General features: G+C 44.7%; 1 protein-coding gene across 2 annotated transcripts in view; it reads left to right on the forward strand.

The window, feature by feature from the left end:
- ANKS1B (ankyrin repeat and sterile alpha motif domain containing 1B) overlaps positions 1 to 24,370 on the forward strand; it is a 518,817-nt gene that overhangs the window by 173,007 nt on the left and 321,440 nt on the right. For both annotated transcript variants that reach the window (XM_078656438.1, XM_078656449.1), the window contains exon 2: positions 12,462 to 12,619. The gene's annotated coding sequence lies outside the window, so the exon portion shown is untranslated. The remainder of the gene's footprint in view (positions 1 to 12,461; positions 12,620 to 24,370) is intronic.

Genomic DNA, 24,370 nt, shown 5'->3' on the forward strand with positions numbered 1-24,370 from the left:
AAATGTACAGCCATTTCTTCCCCGCTATTGAGCCCTCGCGGTGCCTTCGTCATCAGGTCTATTATATATCTGGATTCCAGACGTCTCAGTTGTTTTAACCTGTCTTGGTCACACGTATACCTAGAAACTAATTTGAAGGACGTAAGGCACAGGCATTACAACATGTGTTGGTCAACAAAAAAACATTATTAAGATTATGCGTTAATCATGTGTGGTAAATGCATACTAGTTGTAAAAGCATGTGTGGAAAAGAGATATGCGTGCTAATGGTTTTGTGGTGACGATCACGCGTGCTTATGAACCGGGTCTGTGGTGGAGTCTAGGGTACCAGGCGGAGGGGCACGCAGCTGCACTCATACAATATAGAAGTAATATAGGATTTTTAAAACTTAAAAAAAAAATGATTCCATAATTATCCTAGATTAAGTCTTCTGTTAGTATGTTCATTAAATACATGAAAATATGTTTTTAAACAATTAAAAACATTTGCGTCTTTTTTGTACGGGGCGCTGTACTTGATGTCACACGGAAGCTTTGATGCGACGTGTAACGTCAAAGGGTATTCGTAGCGTAAACTGAGAATGATTAGCAGTACAAACTATGGTGCGATCACTCTCCCACTGTCAAATCAGAGCACAGGGCGCGCTATGAGAATGGTTAGAAGTGGTCACTCATTGGAGATCTAATTCAGGTGTGTGGCTTATCCACAGTATCATAACGTTATTTTTTAACCTGGTTAAGTTTGAGGTTTGCATGAAATACTATGCTATAGGCAGATATGAATGTTTAGGGAGCGCTTATCTGCATGAAGCTTGGTTATTACCATTTACATATAGGTGTCTGAGGGAGGGAAAAGAAGTCTATGTGAATGGCGAGGATTGCACAATAGTACCAGATCACTCCTTAATTTGTAGACACATACAATTGCATGGTTCTTGTCTACAAGATGCGCCTAATTTGGACTGAGTTTTGAAAGGTTTTCCGACACCTGCTATCATAACAACGTTCAGTTTACTGGAAACGGGAGATATTGACTTTGAAATAATGGAGATTGTTGTGCAATGTTAGCAGGCATCGTTTACATGATTACGGTAACTGAGCGTGTGGTTTGATTAAAAAAAAAAAAAGTTGTGTTAACTCCTCTGCATGGGAAGCCGGATGTTTCCATCTGGCTGTCTATTTCGACCTTGAAAGCAGAGTCAACCAAATGAGTCGTATAAGAGCGCTATTGTCTCAAAAAGAGGTCACTCTTATATCTGGTACAGAAACATTTGTCCTTCATGTAGCAAACACCCGCACAGAAGTGCATGATTTATTAAATACAGACGTGCTCTTGAATTTTGGGGAGTTAATTCAGAGTATCTTTAATGTGTCCTTGACTACGGGGTTACCTTACTTTTTTAAAGTTAGAAGCAGTGGCCTTGTGACTTCTGTAGAAAGTATATTTGGTGTCTTTTTGGGATTTTTTCATTCAATTTTTTCCAGCATCTTTGGTGGATTGTGCTTAATACCCGCATTAGTTGCCGGTGTGCTTTTATTATTTGTTTACATAAATATGGATGCACATCCTGCAGCAGACGACAATATGTCCCGGCTGTTGCTGCTTCGCAACCGAATGATTAGTTATTACGGAGCGCTGCCTTTGGCTACATTGAGTGCAGTTTATGGATTATCGTTTCGATTTTCCTTTTTCACATGCGTTCAACCTGTGTTCCATTGCCTGAGCTGCAATTTTGACTGGGCCCTGGATTTGTGTCTCTGCAGTACAGTGTCTCCCAACGCGCATTATGACCAGCTAATGAGCCCCTTAGTGGTTCATGACGTGCTCTGTTCTGGCGGCGGGATTATGGCCTTAGCAGCGACACATGGAATAATGGGACGTTGGAATGTTTTTGCAGCGGCGCTTGAGTTCTTAGCACGCAGTTACATTGAAGATGACCCGAGTTTTCCTCCGATGGTGATCGAGGCTCCGGTCGTTAAGGAACATGTATGTTCATTCCCACTATTGAATTGAATGGCTGAAATGTTTTCAGATGAGAACAATGACTTCCTGTTGGAGGCTATTGCTACATACTCTTTATTATTTAGCTACTGCGAATAACTTTGTTTTGGAAATTTGAACTTGACTCTGCTTTTTAGGCTTGGACTCTGTGTTCCTAATTCGCCCATGTTTATATCACGTGCTTTGATCAAGAAAGGGTGCCGTGGGGCTGAGCCTTGCACTCACACCCTGTTAAGTTAGCATGGGTTTATTAGAAACTTACACACTATTTTTGCTTTCCTGCTCTGCTTTGCACACGACACGTACTTGTGATATTGTTTAGAGAAGGCTGAGTATTTTGCATTATATGAGAATAATTTGGTATGCTAGATTTGTAACCTGCCTCGCTTGTTTTGTGTGTATATTGAGAGCATGGAACATCAAGGTTATCTTGAATACTGTGTCTGTTATTCAGAATGATCCTCGCACGTTCGAGCCATAATACATATGCAGCTGTGGCCACCTCTGATACTTGCGCGTTTCATAATGCATTGTGGAGGCAAAGTTACACACAGTTGGAGAACATTCGTATCTTGACAGTTTGTGGAGCACTGAATGTGATCCACTACTGCTGAGTACCAGAGGTATGGGTCTGCCCATGTAATCCTATGAGACTTTCTGTAGTTATAAACTAATCTGCTAGGTAGGGAGGGTGAAATGTAGGTATATTTTAAATTTGTTTACCTTTAGCATTATAGGATGCTTTTTCCATTTGTATTTCATAGAAAAGTAACAATGCTGACAACCTTGTTTCTGATAATATGTTTGGTTGTATTTTCTAAGGTACTGTGCATGAGATTATGGCGTTAGAAATAAACATTTCAAAGTTGCACGTGTCTTTATTTACATCTTGTTTTGGACTGGTGTAAGACTATATTGAAAGAGTGTTCTTGTTATCCTCTTTACTTCATGTAATCTAAGTCGCATGTTCTGGGTTGACTAGTCATTGGTGTTTTTGCTCTAGGGTGAAGAACCAATGAGTCACTGATTGCTAGTCTGGTAGGGGGTTTGTGTAGTAAGGTGGGTTTTGGTACACCGTAATTCACTGAGGTCCTAAGTCTTTATGCACAGTTCTGTGTATGAGCAAAATTCCTGGAACAGTAGTTACAACAAAAAGGCTCGATAAAGGGCTTGCACTGTGAATATGAATATAAAATAGAAGAATAGTTGATAATCACAGCTAAGGAATGCAGCAATTAGATGTGTCTATGTGTGGATGATGTGTAGATTGAGTGGAAGATGAAAAACGTGAAAAATAAGAAAGGTTGGAGAGATGCAAACTACCCACTGCATTGTCAGTGAAGTGAATCTTTGAATTTCCAGGTCATTACATGTTGGATTCCGCAGTGGGAGCAAGAGAAACTAATACCACATCTAAGGAAGAAAGCTAGTGCATAAAGTACACACAGTTGGGCAGATTTACAAGGTTGTGGGAAAAATGATGCCAAAGTGGCGCAAGGGGCTTGTAAACCTGCCGCAGTGTGTGGTAGAAAAGACGCAAGAAAAGACGGAAGTGGGCAAATTCCCCACTGCTATTTATGGGTAGTAGTTACCAAGAAGGCTGAATAAAGGGCCTGCACTTTGAATTTGAATTAAAGAAGAATAATTGATAAGCTCAGGCAAGAATGGTAGCAAGAAGGTGTGTGTATTTGTGGTTGTTGTGTTGATTGAGTAGAAGATGACTAAGGTGAAAAATTAGAGAGGTTGCAGAGATGCACACTTTCCATTTCTTTGTAAAGGAAGTGGGTGTTTAGTTTTCCAGTGCATATATATATATTCACTGAAAAAAACATAGGTTTCATGTACGTTATAGTTAGGAATTAGCATTTGAAAAACCTTAGAAATTCACTGAAAAAAACATAGGTTTCAGCCACGTTCTAGTTAGGAATTAGCATTTAAAAAACCTTAGAAATTCACTGAAAAAAACATAGGTTTCCCCCATGTTATAGTTAGCTGGACATTTCTCTCATACAAAACCATTGAAATTCCCCCGTTATAGTTAGTTCACCTAACTATAACTCGCGCGGCCGCTATGCGCTGATGATGACGTCACATATTACATCACTCATCACATGGTCAGTGACAACCTATGGTTTTTTCAGTGAATATATATATATATATATGCGTCTGTCTTTAATAAATTTGCCCTGTGAAACGAGCTGTGCCGTGCCTGTGAGTGCTTTTTCTTCCTGGAACCCGGCTGGGTATTCTCAGGATCTTTGGGAGCTTGGATATATATATATATATATATATATATATATAGCCGCACGCATTCACGATGGTAAAGAACAACATCCAGTTTAATCGTTCTTTTCAAACAGCGCTGGCAAGTGATAACCCTGATGCATTTCGGTCCTGCCTGGACCTTTCTCAAAGGGAAAAAGCCAGCGGCGTGTGCGAGGCTGCGAAGAAACTCGGAAAGTCACATTTGCTATTTTATAAAGTGTTTGCCCCCTGGTGGGCGTCACAGTGGATTCGCCTTCAAAGCACTGTGGTACCTGTAGTCTCTTCACAGTCCCGTTATTCGCTACCTCTCAGTGAGTAGTCCTTGAGAGTTGTTTCGCTTGTTGGTGATTTTGTATCGTGATTCCCAACCATGACTCTTTAAATTTCGGTTAGGACCCAGAACCAGAGTTCAGTCTCTGGTAGTGCCGCCGCCCATATTTGCTCACGCAGGTTCACAGTTTCGTCCAGACTCGGGTGGTTGTGGCACACTTTGTCACTGGGGGTGCGTTGCTCACAGCGGGACCAGCTGTAAAATATTAGAATATATATACACACATACTTATGTATACATATGTATATATATTTAGATATATAATATTTTACCGGTTTGCTAGGTTGCAATAGTAAAGCTGGGGTCTTGATGCATCTGCTCTTAAAGTTGAAAAGCCAAAGACATTCTGCTTGCAGTGTAGAGTGTCGTGGCCAGTCTCATTCCTTCCTATGTAAGAAAAAAACAGATCTGGTGACTGCTGCTGAATTAATAAATTGACTCCTGTGTCTTTTAATTTTTAGTCTTTCTAGGCGTGATTTTCTGAAGCGCTGAATGTGAAGGAATGGATCCTTCCCATGTAGCCATCTCTCTCCCCTTTGGCTAGAAATAGGTGGGAGCAGCCTTCACAGTGAATACACGCCTCTCAAGCAGTGCATGGGTACTGGAGTACTTCCTCTGCCCCTCCTGCTTGCTTCTCACCCGATTTTCTTGGTCGCTGTAGCACAGATGACCCATGGGGTGAGCAAGCTGGTTCCGGACGCCATACTCCCCAAGGAGCTCCTCTGCCTCTTAAGCATCCATCCTGTTTATCATGCTGAGCATGCGCAGTACGGGTGGCCTGCAGACCGAGAGAGCCGGTCCACACCTATAAGCCTTTGCCTTCCACTTAGTCTGTCCTCCTGTACTCATTTGTTTGTTTTGTTCTTCAGTATGCCTAAAATAAAATAATTCAAATGTGAAGAAAACGAATGCAAGTCACTCGGTCGCTTTCTGAGCCCCCCGAGCTGTAGTGCAATATGCGATTGCCACTTGACCTTTTGTGACATTCATCCGGCGCCATTGATCATTCTGTGTCGATTAAGTAGTTAGCGGGTATGATGAGAAATGAGGTGCATTTATTTTAAAGTGATCAATTTATATCGGTGAAAGTAAAAAATGCATTTCTTTCTACTTTCTCCCAGTTCTAAATCAACTTGCTTGATAATGTTCAATTGGCTTTTCAGACCTGTTGTCATAATTCATTGAATGGCTGCCTTAAACAGCAACCTTTTTTTGCTTTTCAAGGGATGTGTGCAATGAGATAGCCCTGGGTTGTTGATCCATTAACACATGGATTTAACCATTGAGCACAGTCTCAGGTATGTACAGCTTTACTGAATCTGATATTTTATTATCTCATTTATTTACCTATATATTGCATTGCATAGTGTGGCATCCACAAAAACGAGTTTCAGAGGTCTGTACAGTATGAGTCGATGCAGCTGACCGTAGTGAGATGTAACTGAGAGGGCAGCAGATTTGCAAGTAGTCAGGGCAAATAACGACCATAATAGTTGTTGTTCTTACCAGTTGATGAAAACGCACCAACCAACAAGCATAATTACACTATGGCATAATAAAGACATATTCGGGCTAAATATTTGTGGGAAAAGCATGGAGGAATTGAGGAAAATGTGGATAACAAAGGAGTGCTAGCATTATAGGACACCTACCTGTCATTTTAAGACCGAGTAACACTAATTTTACCCAGGAAATAGTTTGTAAAGGGAGAAGGAAAAAAAAACAGGAGATTGGGCCCATCTAGGAATTAGAGCAACAAAAATGTAACATGCACTAAAAAGGTAAACTGGAGTCCATGAGATCAGCAGAGCCTTGCTGGAAAATTATCCGTGTCTTCCTAAAACTGGAAGAGTTATCTATTCCTTTTATTGTAAAAATATAAATAGTAACATTGTATATACACTCATTAATGGTGATTTTGGTTGCCTCCAAACCTTGCACTTTTGGCGCAAACTGTAAATTCTAAGATTTATTTCAGAATCTAGATATGCTGCTTTCTCCAAGAGAATGTAGTAAGTGTGGATTTTTTCTTTTTAGTTGGAGCTGAGAAAGTGACAGAGGAGTATAGGGGTGCTCTATAAACTTCCAGCTGTACCTACAGTCTTTTGAGAACAAGATTGGATGAGAATCACATAGGCTCTGATTATGTTTAGGGTTATCTTGAGGGAGAGTGAGATAATCAAGGATGGTTGTGCCCAGGAGATTTGTGTCTTATGGGGCAAGTGGTTGGAAAAAGGGGAAATATATCAAGGAGCACAGATTGTCTATCTTTATCTAAATTCCAGGAGTCCTTGCCTCATACACACTCTTTCAGTTTGTGCCCTATTAGAAGTAATTAGGGTGGAAATTATCAGATCAATCCATCGTTTGCGCACAATCTTGTTTGGATTTGATGAGGTTAATGTTGTAGTAGAGACTTTAAGGAAATCACAAGTTCATAATCAACTCGTATGCCTGTGCACAAGTATATGCTGTGTACCAGCAAAAATTTCCAATCAAATGCTTAATTACTAAAGTTGTTGTACATTTCTTCTTTATTGGTAATCCATAGATTATCACGACGTTTTAATGTTACTCCACATTAAATGTCTCCATCATCCCATTTCTTTAAATTTTATTCATTTTAATCGCCAAAACATGGCCTCCAATGGCCTCCCAATGCATTTCGGCGCAAGCCAGCGCCTTTATCAAGGGATCTGCAAGTTTAAATAATGATAATTACCACCGGATCGTAAGCAGTCAACAAAACTACATGCACTAAAATAATGCCAATATACTTTTCCAAAATAACCTGAATGTCAAGTTGTTTACACAGTAGATAAACTAGATGCTCACAAGAAACTGTCTGAAAACGCGCTGCGTGTAATAACTCAACCGCTGCTGGTGTGAGGATAAGCTCAGTAAAACTACTAAACTCGCTAGCTGGGAATGTATACTGGTGCACAGTGAAACTAATCTCAAAATGGCTCGTCCATACAAATCGGTGCGAACTACGCGATAACGGGTGGTTCTGTGACAATCCTGGCGGGAACCGCACTATCTGCTCAAGAGCTTAACTAGATACTTAAAAGGTAACTGCCCTTTACTATCGCTTCTAAGACTGTTAATGTGATCGCGCTTACCAAAATGAGTCGGAATGCCGCTCCCAAAGGTCTGCTGAACTCCGGTTCTTCCTACGCGGAGTGGCGGGGACGGTTAAGCAATTTAGGGGGAGGAGTTAGGATCCTAGCCTAGCGCTATGAATCTTGGTACTAGTAGGCATATGCATCACCTGAGGCCATTTTCTACTACGTGTGGGTGCGGGACAGAGAAAAAGGTTGAGATATCCGCTGCGCAATGCATTCTGGTATATGTATTCAAACATTAAATCAAAGCACATCATGCAAAAATTATATACATCAAACAGTCATATGATTTACAGATAACACTGAAACTCCACCCTTTCGTTGAGACCAAATGGTTTCAAAGTCCTAAGACGATATATCCAGTGATTTTCTCTTTTCAGCAGCTGGACTTTGTTGTTAATCCCTTCGTGTTTCTCCACATTTTCCAAAATACATGCTTTCAAGTCACTAATTTGGTGACCAGCTTCCATGAAATGTGCGGCAACCGTAGATTTGAGCTGTTTAGTACGAATGTTGCTTTTATGCTCATTCAATCGAGTTTTAAGTTTGCGCTCTGTGTGGCCAACATAGTGCAATTTACAAGGGCAGCTTAGAATGTAAATCAAATTCATCGAGTCGCATGTGCCATTCACCTGTAGATTGATATTCGTGATATTCTCTGTCCCGCACCCACACGTAGTAGAAAACGGCCTCAGGTGATGCATATGCCTACTAGTACCAAGATTCATAGCGCTAGGCTAGGATCCTAACTCCTCCCCCTAAATTGCTTAACCGTCCCCGCCACTCCGCGTAGGAAGAACCGGAGTTCAGCAGACCTTTGGGAGCGGCATTCCGACTCATTTTGGTAAGCGCGATCACATTAACAGTCTTAGAAGCGATAGTAAAGGGCAGTTACCTTTTAAGTATCTAGTTAAGCTCTTGAGCAGATAGTGCGGTTCCCGCCAGGATTGTCACAGAACCACCCGTTATCGCGTAGTTCGCACCGATTTGTATGGACGAGCCATTTTGAGATTAGTTTCACTGTGCACCAGTATACATTCCCAGCTAGCGAGTTTAGTAGTTTTACTGAGCTTATCCTCACACCAGCAGCGGTTGAGTTATTTTTAGGCACACGCAGCGCGTTTTCAGACAGTTTCTTGTGAGCATCTAGTTTATCTACTGTGTAAACAACTTGACATTCAGGTTATTTTGGAAAAGTATATTGGCATTATTTTAGTGCATGTAGTTTTGTTGACTGCTTACGATCCGGTGGTAATTATCATTATTTAAACTTGCAGATCCCTTGATAAAGGCGCTGGCTTGCGCCGAAATGCATTGGGAGGCCATTGGAGGCCATGTTTTGGCGATTAAAATGAATAAAATTTAAAGAAATGGGATGATGGAGACATTTAATGTGGAGTAACATTAAAACGTCGTGATAATCTATGGATTACCAATAAAGAAGAAATGTACAACAACTTTAGTAATTAAGCATTTGATTGGAAATTTTTGCTGGTACACAGCATATACTTGTGCACAGGCATACGAGTTGATTATGAACTTGTGATTTCCTTTGAGTATACGCCACACCCCGGAGTAGAGGGTGTTCCTGGAGCACAGTAAACATTTTAATACTACAAAATATCTTTAGCAGTGCTCGAATCACCAGATTCCTTTGATGTAGTAGAGACTTTGCCATAGGGAGGTTTACTACAGTGTTTTTGCTGGTCATTGGCTGAGAGGAAGGACAACAGTTCACAAGTGATTGACTAGGAGGATTTATCACATCTGATTTTAAAGTCTCTCAAAAAGATGTTATCTGAGGAGAGAAGAGGTTAGACATAGTGTCTTGGACTGCATATAAAAGAGGTGGGGGGAGAAGCAGCTTAAGAGACACACTGAGGGAGGAAAAACTGAGTGGTGGTACGGATGAGATGTAGAGTGACAGGGCTAAGTAATCAAAGAGAGAAGATTTGGTTCAGAGTAGTCGTAAGTGAAATTTTAATTATGCCAGTGAAATCTGTGTAATTCTCAAATTGCATTATATGCGTAATTTGTCAAATTTCTCAAAATTTCACATCACGCAAGTCATCATAACTTGTTTAATGCTTAATACGTTTTCCTCACAGAAAAATCTGTCATGACACATTTTCAGTTCAAACTGTGTGCTACTATAAAAATAACTTTCTAATCAAGGAGGAGGGGGAGGGAGGTGGGTGCTACCAGTCTTGGAGGATCTGGATGTTTGTCAATTTTATACCTGAAACCCTGAACCAATCTCTGCCACTCGAGTGGAGGCGGTACTGACATAGGGAAGTGAGTACCTAGTTGCGAAACCCAGTGATTACGCTGCCCAGCGAGTTACCACAGGGGTGATTATATATGGCACCAATAGCAGAGATTGGTTGAGGGTTTCGGGTATAACATTGACAAACACCCAAATCCTCCAAAACTGGTAGAATTTACCCCCCCCCCCCCCCCCCTTGAAGAGAAATGTAACTACAAATGGAAGAAGAGTGAGTCCTACATATCAACTTCATTCTCCCTTTTTTTTGGTTTGTACCTACTATGAAACAAGCATTGGCATAGCCAATAGGTCTTGCCTTTGGGACCTTATAAGTGTTTAGCCATGCGGCACATTATCAACCACTGGGCAGATTTCTGTAATGGATCTAGTACTCCTAAATTAAAGTAGTTTCTTACTGGAGTATCTATTTCCTTTTTTTTGCCCCAGCATAAAAAAGGCAGACGCTTTCCATTTACAGTAGAACTCCTCAAACATTGTTGGCTACACAACTTAGCTTTCCCTTAGCAAAGATGGCCATGCATAAGAACCAGTTAGGAAACGTAAAAAAGAAGATAACACCACCAAATTGTTACAGTTACACTGTGCATAGCAGCTACTACAAGGCAGCAACATATTTGTGCGACTCAACTACACTGTTGGTCCAATTAGGCTCATCACTCTACCGTAGGAAACTGGATTTACATAATCTATCATAATGTCCTGACTATAAAGCACTCCAGAGAAATCCTCAAAACGACTTACGTCTTCCTTTGGCTCTATTACGATCGATCTACCAAAATATATGCTTTTTTGCTCATTCTGTTTCCAACTGAATTTAGCAGTTTTGTTTTTAAAAGTCATTTAGTAGGAACCTTACACACTTTAAGCTTTTTGAGAACTATTTTGAGTGTGTTTTTCACGCTTAATGTAATCAGCCCGAGGAACAAACCCCCAGTAGATGTAGGCCCAAGCGTGTTCTGTAATTAGGTGTGTAAATATCCACGCACATAGAAACCCTTTGCCTTGAATGGTCCCTCCCCTAACGCGTTCACTGGCCCAGACCCGGCTCTGAACTCTGCTGGGCAGTTAATCACTCTCTAAGAGACGGGGTGAGTGAATGTTGCCACCGGGACAGCTGGACAGGGTGGAGGCTTAGGGGGGGGGAAGGGTCGCTTGAGAAAATGCATCTACCAGAGAGAGATCTTCGCAGGGACGCTAACAATAGCTAGAACGAGGCTGGGCGAGAGCAGGGAGGTGCTCGACTGGGGTGGACAGCAGGTCTCCGGTAGGGAGGGAGAGGCAGGAACTGATAATGTGCGAAACAGAAGAGTTAGTGGGAGGAGAGAAACAAGAAGGCAACTGGGAGCAACACATTAGATGCATTGTTTGTGTATATTTTGGATAATGCACTCAAATTCTACGGCCTGCTCCCCCCTCCCAGCAGAACTGGTTCAAACATAAATTGTCAACGAGCACATTTATTCAAATAGAGAGGGCAGCAAAAGGCAACTACAGTGCAGACCGAGAAAGTAAGCAAGGGTTAAAGCAAGAGGCAATCTAAGGACTGTTAAATTAATCACATGGGGACACTCTCCCAGGCTGCCTCTGTCTCGAATGCCTGTATTGAGAAGAGCGCAGTCTGCACTGACTGTTAAAAATGGCGAGTGAGGGGCACAAAACTGAGGCAGCGAAACAAAGTGAGTTGCTGAATATCACACATTTTGGTGAAGACGGCACTAGGTAGGTCTCCCCTCAAGTACGCCACTATATAAACAGATAAGCGGGGAGTGGGCCGGCAATGCCACGGAGGGGAACGGGAGCGCGGCTTTGAGGCTCAGTCCATGTACAGCGTTTACCTTGTGGGAGCGAGCAGCGGCGCTGTTTCCAAAGCGCGAGTGCGATAATTGCAAACAGATGGCGTCGCTGCTCGCTCCTCCACGGTAAACACTGTACATGCATGACTGCTGATTGGAAACAGTGCAGAACATGCACGAGTTTCCCAAAAAGTCCAGAGTGATTCCAAGAGGTCATTCCAAATCAGTGCTTGCGCGCAGTGTAGGCGAGACCTAAAAAGACACACAAGATATCAGCAAACCGCATTGTGCTCCAACAGCTCAATATTATGATTTGTTTTGTTATAAACGGAATTGTGTGAAACCAGAAATATGCAATTTTCTCACCTTTACTTCAGAGAGATGAAACCGCATTACCATGCAGAGAATGGCGCTAACATGTTACATGTAACATGGTATTTATAGTTATGCCAGACCTTTGAGTGGTAAATATGAGAAGGTTAATGTTTGTAGATTGAAGCATATTTTCCCAGTTTTGTAAATGCTGACATGTAGTTCACATTTCTGATTATGATAGCTGGATAGTTGGAGCCACCTGTTTTTTGTGTGTGATTTTAGTTTTTCAAGCTGCTAAAGATGTCTGAAATTACTTTTAAAATTCCATTCTTTCCTATTTCAGATAACCTCTGAGTGCTCGGGAAGGACCCCTACTTGGAAGCATCACTGCTAGGAGAGATAAAAATGGGCTTAAATGGAAAGAAACTGAAAAATCAGCTTTCTGCCATGAATACTGCCTTTATGCTGTAAAGGCATCTTCTAACGAGCGGAGGGCGCACGGTGAGTACCACAATTTGCTTCTGTGCCCGACTTTTCATGTTCTGCATCCTAAAACATAGTCTGTGGCATAAATATGTAGGAAAAGTCTAAATGATTATAGCCTAGATGCTGTTTCATTTCCCTAAGGTGTATCTGAGTGTATAATATTATGGAATTGTGACTGTGAGACAGAAGGGTATGAGCTCAGCCATGGATGTTACCAGAGCCCTATATCAGCCATTGCCTCAGGTCTCTTCCACAAATTTCCAGTATGTTATTGCTGGAGCACGAGCCAACTTGGTGGATATTACAGTTGACTACATGTCTCCACCTGAGTCGAATTGATGGCATGAAGAAAATTCCACTTGATTCAAGTTGCACCTTGGACAAGATTATATGTGTCTGTTTTGGCTTCACTTCTTATTTTTTATTTCAAAATGTTTTATTTAAATTTGATCAGGGTCATACAGAAATATGCAACAATCTTAGTGGCACATAGTGGCTCACTCACTTGGCACCGTCATCCGGTACTGTACTTTCAAAGAGAGCAAGGCAAAGGTAGGAGGAACATTGCTCCCCTTGCATTACTACATAAATACAGACTCTTCCCCACCCAGTAACAATCCTATTATTGGTATAGAGACTCCAGTGTAGTGCAGCACCTGGAGGTGGGGGTAAATCTGTGCTATGATGCGGGTCCCTTGTGGGAATGTCACTTGTAACATTGTGCGGTAAGGGGAGTATTTAACTGAAGAAGTGTAATGCCCACTGCCTGGGGCCAGTTCTTTTTTATGTAGCCAGTAGATTCCCGTGTATTTTGATACTACACTTACACAGTCCAGTGTCCACTGAAAACTGGTTTGCTAGAATCTTCGATTTGTTTATCGAGGGTACATCAAGTGCTTTCCATATTAGACCGGGGTTGAGGCTTCGCTTAGTCGTGTGGTATGGGGAGCAGCAACCCAATGGCAAAAGAGAGTGAGTACTGAGTAACTTTGACAGATCCACCACCCTTGGTTATCCTGCAGTCACAAAACATATAAGAAGAATTGTGGGCGCCTTGTAAAGTAGTGGAAGTGAAGAGCAATGCTCTACAGTTGGATTGTGGGCAAGTCTTGAGTTTAGGTTATGTAACTTTTTTTTTTTTTTTTTTTTTATTGGTGTAAGAATTTTATTGCACTTTTGTTCATTACATACAAGATAAATCAGGTAACAACAATAGCTTGCCTGCCTACATCCTCATGGGCCGGCGTTCAGCAACCACTACTAACAGCCACATTGTGAGATGCACACAGCCCATCAGCCGACATCCAGAGGACCGGCGGCGCCTTGTTAGCAAGAGTCCAGTCGCACGACAGTGCCATGGCCGCTGTCTGTTGCATCAATAATCTTACTTTTCCAGTTTTTTTTTTTTTCTGTAAACTTATATGTAACTTAACTGTACATTCCCCAACTTGTAGTACCCTCCCTGCATCCTCCCCCCTGCATCACAGCATCCTCCCTCCAAGGTGCCAACATTTTACATTCGTTCGTCCTATGTTGTCTCCATCAGAAGACCAATTACATCGCTTCCGATTCTGAATCTGATTTTCCATGTTCGAGTAAATAGTCACGTAGGTACCCCCAGTAGTCTCTGGGCCTAGAGCCAATCGGTAGTTCCTCCTCGTACGTGTTGAGCGTGTCTCGGCAATATACCATGTCTACAATCCAGCGTTTCACCTCAGGTGCCCTTTTGCTATTCCAATGAATGGACACCCTCCTTTTAGCCAACAGGAGGGCAACAGCACAGAATTTACGCCTCAGGGCTCTCAAATTCGGAGTTATACCCAATAAACAAATTTTTGCTTCACACGGCATGTTAACCCCCAACATTTCATTCAAAACCTGCCTGACTTGTTCCCAATATCCCGCCACCTTTCTGCAGTGCCATGCTAGATGCATGAAGTCCGCATCTGCTTGTCCGCACCGGCAGCAGTTGGAATCTTCCCGCAGGCCATGCTTGTGCAGTCTCTGGGGGGTGTGGTAGACCTGGTGTAGATATTTGTAATGTATGATTTTCAAATTTCCGTTGGGTGTCAGCATACCCGTAAGCGTGCATGCGGTGTCCCATTCTACTTCTGTCAGGGGTTCTGCTAGCCCTGCACTCCATCTTTCCCTGGCCTTTAGTGTATCGTTTCCCACCGCCCCTTGTGTACACGCATACAGTTTGGACACCATGTGTGATGCTTTGGGCGTAGTCAAGAGCAGTTGTAGGGGCACCAGGGTTGTTGGCTCCTCTGGATACGTTGGGTAGTGCTCTCGTATTGCTCGCTGCAGCCTGTAGAAGTTAAAAATAAACAGCGGAGATGGGTTTACGATGTAATGCAGTTTATCTAGTGTCTGGAATTCTCCATCTTTGTATAGGTCCCCTACTGTGTCTATTCCGGCCTGCCTGAGTAGATCCATGCCAACCCTTTCCTGTGTCACCGAGAGGGCTGGATGATGTGCTAGTGGGAGCGCGGGTGCGTACAGTGGCAGGCACCTTGCTTCCTTGCCTATTAGCCGCCAAGCCTCAGTGGTCGCGTTGACAGTATTAATATCCCGATCGTGTAGTCTGGTGCGTTTGTGTGTGAGCATATTGGCCAACGGAATCGGGTCCGCGTCGCCCGCCTCCACCGCGACATGAGTCAGGAAGGGCACTTCATGATACCAAAAATGTGCGTATTGCGCTTGCGCGCACAAGTAGTAGAGGTAAAAGTCTGGTACCCTGAAACCCCCCCTGGCATATGGCAATGTCATGGTGTGCAGGTCCATCCGCGCCTGCTTGCCCGCCCATAATAAATTAAGCACTAGCGTTTTTATATTGCGGAAGACAGCGGCGGGGGGTTTTATTGGGATGTTGTTGAATAAATAAAGAAACTTCGGCAAGAGCACCATTTTTATTATCGCTGCCCTGTCCGCTAATGAGAGAGGTAGTCTGTTCCATTTCTTGATTTTATCCTCCAGGGTTGCTATCGCCCTCCCGTAGTTCGTCCTAATGACCACCTCTGGGTCTCTGTGGAACCATACACCCAAATATTTAGTGGGTTCGTCTTGCCATTCCAATGGATAGTCTAGTTTGGTCGGTGTCGTGCTGTCAGTTAGTGCTATCACCAGAGACTTATCCCAGTTTATCTGTAGGCCTGCTTGGTGACCAAATTTTATATATTCCCTCAGTAGGGGATTGAGGTGTTGTTCCGGGTGCTTAACATATAACACCATGTCATCTGCGTATAATGAGATGTGTATGGGTCGGGAGGGCATTTGAATCGCTGAGTGGTGGTAGTGTTGTCGGATTTTGCAGGCTAGAGGTTCTAGCACTAGAGCGAAAAGCATCGGTGAGAGTGGGCACCCCTGTCTGGTACCTCTGCAGATTTGTATGGGTTCTGATATGTATCGGTTCACTCTGATACGTGCCGTCAAGTCCGTGTAGAGCATCGCTATCCACCCTTGAAATATCCCGGGGAACCCCATGCGCGCCAACACCGCGTGTATGAAGGGCCAGCCTATCGTGTCGAATGCCTTAGCAGCATCTAGGAGCACTGCCACAGCTTTTGTTTCCGGTGCCAGATAGTGTGCCAATGCGAACAGCGTCCGGGTGTTGTGTGTGGTGGCCCTGTCTGGAATGAATCCTGACTGGTCGGGTCTAATCAAAAGAGGCATGAGTGGCTTCAGCCTGTCTGCCAGCAGACTCGCTATAATTTTAGTATCCACATTTAATAAAGATAACGGACGGTAGGAGTCGCATTTAGTAGCGTCTTTGCCCGGTTTTAGCAGCGTGATAAGCAGGGCTTCCCTCAGAGAAGCTGGCAATTTCTGGGCCTCATGCGCCGCCCCGTACATTCGCACTAAGTGCGGCGCAAGGAGGTCCACGTATGCCTTATAGAATTCCGCTACAAATCCATCAGGACCCGGTGCTTTGTTGTTTGGTAGGCGCCTGATGGTGTCCGTGACTTCCTCTACCGTTATGGGGCGTTCTAGGTATTTTCTATGCTCATCTGCTAACCACGCCATTTCAATGTCTTCCATGTAGTTCAGTAGGTCAGGTTGGGACGGCGAGGGCCGTGCCTCGTATAGTGTGCCATATGTGCCCATGAATGCTCGCAGTATACCCTTAGTGTCCGTGACCGACTCCCCGGTGCTAGTGGTTATGGACGTGACAGTATGTGGTGTTTTGCCGGCGCATATCTTTGCGGCCAGTTCCCTGCCGGGTCTACCCCCCTCACCGTACCTTCTCGCCGTGGCTCGTTTAGTGACGTAGTTAAGTTCGTCCGTTGCAAACGTAGCATGTTCCGTCAATAGCGACTGGATATCCCCTAGTAGCTTGGTGTCTCCCGTCTGTGTGTAGGATTGTTCTAGCTTTTGAATGGCCTGTTCCCTCGCGTGCAATTGGCGTCTGATATCCTTTAGGATGCCCGAGGCCGTACTGAGGCAGACTCCCCGGATAGTAGCCTTGAAGGCCTCCCACAGCAGACCTGGGTCTTCCGTGGTTGGGCCGTTTAGATCGAAGTAGTCCCCAATCGCCTTGTGTATGGTGGATGCGTATACTGGGTCTTTCAATGAGGCTGCATTAAATCGCCAGGTGAAGGGTGGTGGGTCGTAGTGTGGGATGTCGACTTCCAAAAGTACCGGACTGTGATCTGACATTGTACGTGGCAAGTGTGTGATATCCACAACCCACGGGAGTATTGCTTGTGTGCCCAACCAGTAATCTAACCTGGACCAACTGTTGTTTGCTGCGTTTATGTGCGTTGCTACTGCCACTCCTGGGTTACGAACTCGCCACAGATCTACCAACTTTATGTCTTCCATCACCTCTTGCACCATAGCCCTGGCATTCCCATGTTGTTCTAAGGTGTGAGCTGCTCTGTCTAGAGTTTTCTGTAGTGTAACATTAAAATCACCTCCCCACAGTACCTGCGGTGCCTGCATGGTAGCAATGTTGTGCCAGACCTTGCTATAAAACCCCGGGTCATCTATATTTGGGCCGTATGTGTTCACCAGTAAAATCTGCTGTCTCCTAAGTCTGCCTGCTAGCATAACGCTCCGCCCTTCTGCGTCTCTATGCACATCTGTGACTTCAAAGCCCGTCCCCCTCCTGATCAATATGCTCACTCCCCGTGAGTACGTGGAGTAGTTAGAGTGAACCACGGTCTCAGCCCATCTATCCCCCAGCGTGGAAGTGCCGTTGCGGTCTAGGTGCGTTTCCTGCAAGAAAACAATGTTAATGTGCAGTCTATCAAAATATGCAAATAGTCGTCGGATCTTCCTTGGGTTTCCTAGGCCCCTAATATTCCACGTTAGGAATTTCAGCGCGTGACTACGTGACATGAGCGTGTGTGTTGTGAAGATTTGCACACTGCAGTTGGTCAGACATCATGTTATATCCCGCATGTGAGGTGCCATGGCGTGCCCCTTGCAGCATTGACAACATTTTCCGCTGATTGCGAACAGTAAGTACATTCCAGCATAGCCCCAAGGAGTTCGCCATGCTTCTTAGATACAGAGGTTGCAGTCGGTTAGCTTCCGATCCCCCCCCCCTCCCCCCACCCACTTCAGCGCCCAAACTGTGCCAAAGCCATCCCTGAGTTAACTGTAACTTCAACTTAAGTAGTAACTTATATGTCCAACAGAGTTCGGGGTACACCCGCCTGGGGGTGTCACCAGGTTCACACATCTCCACCCACGTAGTGGATGTGGACGGTCGTAAGTGTGTGTTAGAGTATAGCGTGATTGTGTCCTCCCCCAACCCCCCGCCTCCCACTAATCATAATGGCATCTTACAGTGATACATCACAATGGGTCCAGACTCCCCCATGTCTCTAGTTCCGGCGTGTACATGGGCCATGCCGCTTAATGCGCGTATGTCCCCTATATGGGGATCCAGTGCGCCACCAGGCCGGCTATGGTCATGGCTACTCGTTCGCTGCCCCACATCCTGGTAGCCGGCCAACCCGATCCTCCATAGCAATAATGTCGTTTCGCATACTCACAGTTGACGTGCCATTTCCTCGGCTCTACAGCTATCGGGGCCACACTTACTGTATGTTCGCAAATGCCAACCTCTCACAACCTGCGCCATCAATGCGGCCCCTATGGTCCATGCGAATGTCTGCAGGCCAAACTGTTTCTAGACAGTCGCTACGCAGTGGCGAAGACCTTAATTTCATCTTGCTGGTTAGCGTCCTTCCCCGCTCATTCCACGTCACTGGTTGGCTCCGTTCTGTCGTGCTGTTTTCTCCTCTTGCCTTGTTGTTTGACAAAGTCCTGTGCTGCTTGCACCGTTTGTAGTACGACTGGTTTCCCGCCAGTCATGACTTTGAGCTTCGCCGGATATAGCATGGCGTACTCCATTCCAAGTTCCCTGAGCTTCTTTTTGACAGGAGCGAATTCCTTCCTGGCCAGTTGCACCGCCATAGTGTGGTCTGGGTAAAACTCTAGCGTGTTCCCCTGGTGCGTTATTTTCCCCATTTCTCGTGCTAGCCTTAGGACCGTGTCTCTGTCCCTGTAATTTAGCATGCGGGCAATAATCATGCGCGGGGTAGCTCCGGGTTTCGGCACAGGCGCCAGCGATCGATGTGCTCTTTCCACCAGGAAAACAGAAGATAGTTTGTCGGCACCAAAGATTTCTTTCAGCAGGGTCTCTATATAGGTCTCCATCTTCCCTGTGTTTGTGGATTCCGGCAGGCCCGAAATCCGCACGTTGTTCCGCCTGGACCTGGCTTCCTGGTCCTCAACTCTCGCTCGCAGGTGTTCTACTGTCTTCTCCAGGCCAACACAGGTCTTGGTTGTGGTTCTCTGGTCATCTTCCAGCTTCGAGACTCGCTGTTCCGCCTCAGTGAGGCGTCCGTCATGTTGTTCGATTTTCGCCGCCATGTTGTCGACTCTTTGCACCACGCTGTCGAGTTTTCCGTGCATTTCCTGCAAACTTTGCTGTATTGCTCGCAGAACTGACTCCATGCCTGCCCCCTCCGTTGAGTCCTGGCCCCCCTCCACCTCCAGGTCAGTCGCGGTACTTTTGCCCTGGATCCGCTTTTCAAACTGGATCTTGGTTTGATTTCGGTCAGGCTTCCCCATTTCAGGGTGCTGTTTGGACGGGTGCAGTTCAGTTAATTTTGGGCTGCTGCCCAATGTTGCGCCGGCAGCGGAGATAGCTCGAGGTACTGACACTGCCGCCCCCCCTCTGGTCGATCTGGTGGTCATCTAGCGCCTGGATGGAATTTGGCGCCCAACCCAGACGCCTCCGTCCCCCTCTGGCGGCGGTTTCGCTGTCCGGGCTGTTGAGGCACTACAAGGGCGGTATTCCTTGGCCACACAACCCGCTGTGTGTAGAGGGGCAGACCCCACGTGGGTGGTGGGGCCCGTGCTGCGGCGAAATTTAGTTGCTGCTGTGCATAGATCACAGGCGCCCCGCTTATTGCCCGGGCAGTCCGCTCACCTCCGAGGTTGAGTCCTCCTGCGTGGTCCCGCTGATAGCGCCGGTGCTTAGGTCAGCGCCGGGGGCCTCCCTTTATCGCCGGTTCACATTCGTGTCCCGCGCAGGCTGCTTACTTGGAGTTGTTTTCCGGCGGGAGCGTCCGCCGTCGCCTCCAGTCTGGTGCGTTTCACGGGCGCCGCCATCTTGCCTGTGGTGGAACGCACGCTTGTCTGGTGTGGCGCTGTGTCCAGGGGGCCTTCTCAAGCTCCGCCGACGTCGCGCTGGTGGTCAGTGGCCACACATCAGGTGGCGCTGGGTGTGCACCGTCGATGCCCTGCCTCTGGAGCCTCGGTATGTACCGATCCGCCAGGTGTCCGGAGCGGCCATTTTGGCGATGTCGCAGCCCGGGGCCCGAGTTTTCGGCTGACTCTGCCGTTCACCGCATAGAACGCCTTACAGCGGTTTCTCGGGACGAAGTCCTCACCTTCCGATGCCCAAATCTGCCATCTCCGCTTATTTTTGTGGGGTTACAAGGGGCTAAGGGCCGCTAGGTACGCGACCGTCCGGCGGAGCTGACAAGTTAGTCAGCCATTCCGCAGTGCGCCCTCTAGCGCCCCCAGGTTATGTAACTTAACAGTACTTGCTAGTTTTATGTGTGTCCTTTGGGTTTAGGTTCTGTGTGGAATGGATGTGTATGTTTCACGTTTCTTGATTTAGTGTGTTAGAAGTTAGGTATGTGGGTTTGTGTAAGTGGTTGTGGTAGCTGTGAAAGCGCCAGGATACTCTTTTTGAGTCGCTGTGCGCTATACAAATAAAATGTAACATAACATAACATAACAGGTGTGAGTATGAATGCGTCCAAATGTAGTCTTGTATCACTAAGTGGGGATGGGTTAGAAAATGGAATCCTGTTTTTTTCTTGTCATGTTTTGCAAGTTCAGTTGCTACTCTGACATGAACGAGAACAGCAGCTGTTCTATACTACTGCAGAAAAAGAGATCCACACTTGTTAACATTCCTGCATTATCTTTATATCTGATTTTATTTATTACCTTCCTAGGAAGAGACTCATAAAGGCACTTCTAGTCAAAGCTGTTTACATACCACCAAGACAGTTACTGAATTCAGATCTCGTTATTCTGTCAGTGGCTGCATTATCTTGATTCTTTGTGATCCAGCCATTCTGTCAAAGGAGCACACGACACATATTTATCCCTGCCTACAAAACGTTCCCTTGCTGGTTTGGTTTTTGAGATCGAAACTGAGGTATATCTAGACTGGAATGTCTATTTATGCTGAGCATTCCAAAGTAGCTTGGAATCCAATTAATTTTATGCACTGACACAAGTTATGCTACTATGCAGAGTCACTTGACCTGTTGATGTTATGGAGGATGTATCCGAAAAACAGAAAAATATATGACAGGGAGGGGGAGTTTGTGTGAAGCGGGTCCTCGGTAAGGGATGTAAACTTCCATAATAAAGTATTTGGTTGTAAAAGTAAGTGTAGGGTGATTCGGCACTTGCAAAGGAAAGATATATTTTCCGGCAGAATTTTGCCCAGTTTTTATTTTTGAAAAATATACTTCTATCGGGAGTTGTGATAGGTCTGGTAACTGAAAAACTAAACACAGATTGCCAATCTGTATAACTATGTAAATTCTGCAGAACAATTCAGATCTAGGGACTTGTATTAGTATGACTGTTTCTGTTCCGAACATGCGAGTCAGATGGTTCAGGGTGGATGCTTATCTAAATTAGTAGGAAAAAATGCATTGAACATTCCTCCTCATTCTTTTTCTGCTGGTTTTTCAGCAATCTACTAACTTCATCCCCATGTTTGGTCTGTGTGCTCTAACATCATGCTAAATTCTAACAACTCTCTATATCGAGCAAAACGAAAATGTATCCCTGTCACATATTTGTGAACTGAGGCTCCCTAGATGCAGAATACAGTCTCAAAGGCTCAATCCCTTTATATAAGTGACAGATTCTCATGTCAAAGTCCAGCTATCGTGCAGATCTTTCTTAGGCTGCTACTGTTCAATATTCATCCAGGGACAGGGCTGTGGGCAGCATTAACTTTCAAATATGTAGCTGCATGCTATCTTTTGGTGTTTACGAATACACTTGCCGGGCAATATTTATGAGCAGCCACTTGAGCGCGACGATACCCGATTATAATATCTTCCTAGTTGTAATGGGAAGTCTGATTAATAATAAGAAATGTCTTTCAATTTCCTGTGATTTTTCCTGCTAACTTCTTTGTAACATTTTCCACGTACTGTGGTGGGAACTACTGTCTAGTGAAACAACAACTGTTGCATTCATTTTTTGTTTATATTGTGATGTTTTTGATGTATTAACCTACAAGTATCAGAATCCCTGGTGTGAAGGAAAGCGTGCCATGCGATCTTGGGCAGGTCACACGATTGCTGCTGCAATGTAGCTAAATATCTTTTTACTCTTATTATTAGTATGCTTTCTTTCACTTGGGTGAAGCTTTTCTCCCAGAACGGTTTACCTAAATTGATGCAGTGGGAACCACAGTATTTTAGATAGCAGGATTTCATCGGTGATTACTGTTTGCTCTGAAAATGTCAATTAAGAAAATGTTTGTATGAGTTTGAAGTGGAAATTGATTGGGTTAGTGGCAACATTGTGTTGACATTTCAGTATATCTTAATTTCCTGCCTATCTATCTTTTTTTAAGAACTTTTACATATTTGGTTAGGCAATAAAAGCATTTTTAGGTTTAGATCTTGGTTGGCTGCAATATTGGCTTCTCGAACCAGTCTTGGCCCTTTGCCCTCATATGCTGCTGCATCTCTTTGCCATGGAGTTTTGGACCTTTTTTTATGGAAATAGTTTTCTACCTATGAAATTGTATTTATTTTGAATTAGATTGAATGTGGACGCCTTATCCCTCAATCATTTTTTTGAGGTTGTTTTTGTACCTTTTTCTTTGCTCTTAGGAATGTCACCTCCTTTTCTTGTTATTGGAGGAGGCTAAGTCAGCTGAAGAGTATGATTCTTCGTGTATAGAAGGATGCAGTTCCTCGCGGGGGTGATCGGGTACGAGGAACCCTTGTAGGTGGATCTGACAAAATTACCCAGGGGATCCGATTGATGAGATCTGAATGCCCTCACACACCGGAGAGGTTGTCATGCTGCATCATAGGGCGCAGCTCATCGGGCCGGCGTTGAAATGCCTGATGGGCCCCTCAATTGGGGCTCTTTAGCAGAGATCTTTGTGGATGATGGCGATTCCTCCCGGGCAGGTGGGGCGGTCCTTCCTGGAGATCTTGTATCCTTGGGGAAAGTTGATGGCATTTCTTCAGGACCAGGTAATTATACCTACCCCACAGCAGATTGGAAACAGGGTAGTAGAAAAGGTTATCAAATCTAAAATAATTCTAGTGCACCTGCTGTGGTGCAGGAAAGGGAGATCCAACCTGTTAAGGGAAAAGTAGGGAAAGAGCCATAAGAGAGTGGCACCAGGAAGGTATCTGGCAGGCACTCTGTACATGATGTAGGGAAGACATCACAGTTTACAGAATTGGCAGATAACGGCCCAATAGTACAGCTATAGCCCGAAGTGGCTGGTAGTTCTCATTGGAAGTGCACACAATAAAACATAAGAAGCACACATAATATAATAGTATAAAGTGTTCATCAGTGACAAGACACACATGGAAGGCCATACAAAAAATCATCAGCAGTAGTGTGGGTGATCATGCCACTCATACCGCCAATGTGAAATACCACTGAACATTAACAGGCATCAAACTGGGTAATATTAAGGAAGAGGGTAGACTTACCCTATAGTAGAGTTAGTGACACCCCTTATGTAGGGCAGAGGACGGCATCTAGCTGTGAGGAGAAAACTGATACACAAAGCATCTATTGGCGCACGGGTCTGGTAGGGGGGGTCAAAGTATTGCCAGGGCACAAATCAAAAATTGTGACATGGACCACACTGTTATTAACGGGGACCTACCCTTCTCTGCTGACCTGTATGACAAAAATAGAGAGCTGAGCATGCCTTTAAGGAGGTCACTGGTGTTGTAAAATGGTCACTGGTGTAATTAAACGAGTCCAGGTGCGAAGGTTATAACTGGGAAGAGCAGCTGAATTAATCAGGATGGCGAGTGGGCAGCATGTGTGCAGCCGACAGGTGTTGGGAATTCCGACTCTGTTGTCAGTGAAAATGTAGTAGTGGCGTCTAGAGAGCGAGAAGGAGTATCTCACCTGGCTGTCATCTTGGGAGGGAAGAGATGCCCGTGGAACCACTCAGTAGCTGAAGAAGAGTATAACATGTATACAATGGGACGTGAA

This window comes from Lissotriton helveticus, chromosome 1_1 (assembly GCF_964261635.1).
Source record: "Lissotriton helveticus chromosome 1_1, aLisHel1.1, whole genome shotgun sequence".
NCBI classification, from domain to species: Eukaryota; Metazoa; Chordata; class Amphibia; order Caudata; family Salamandridae; genus Lissotriton; species Lissotriton helveticus.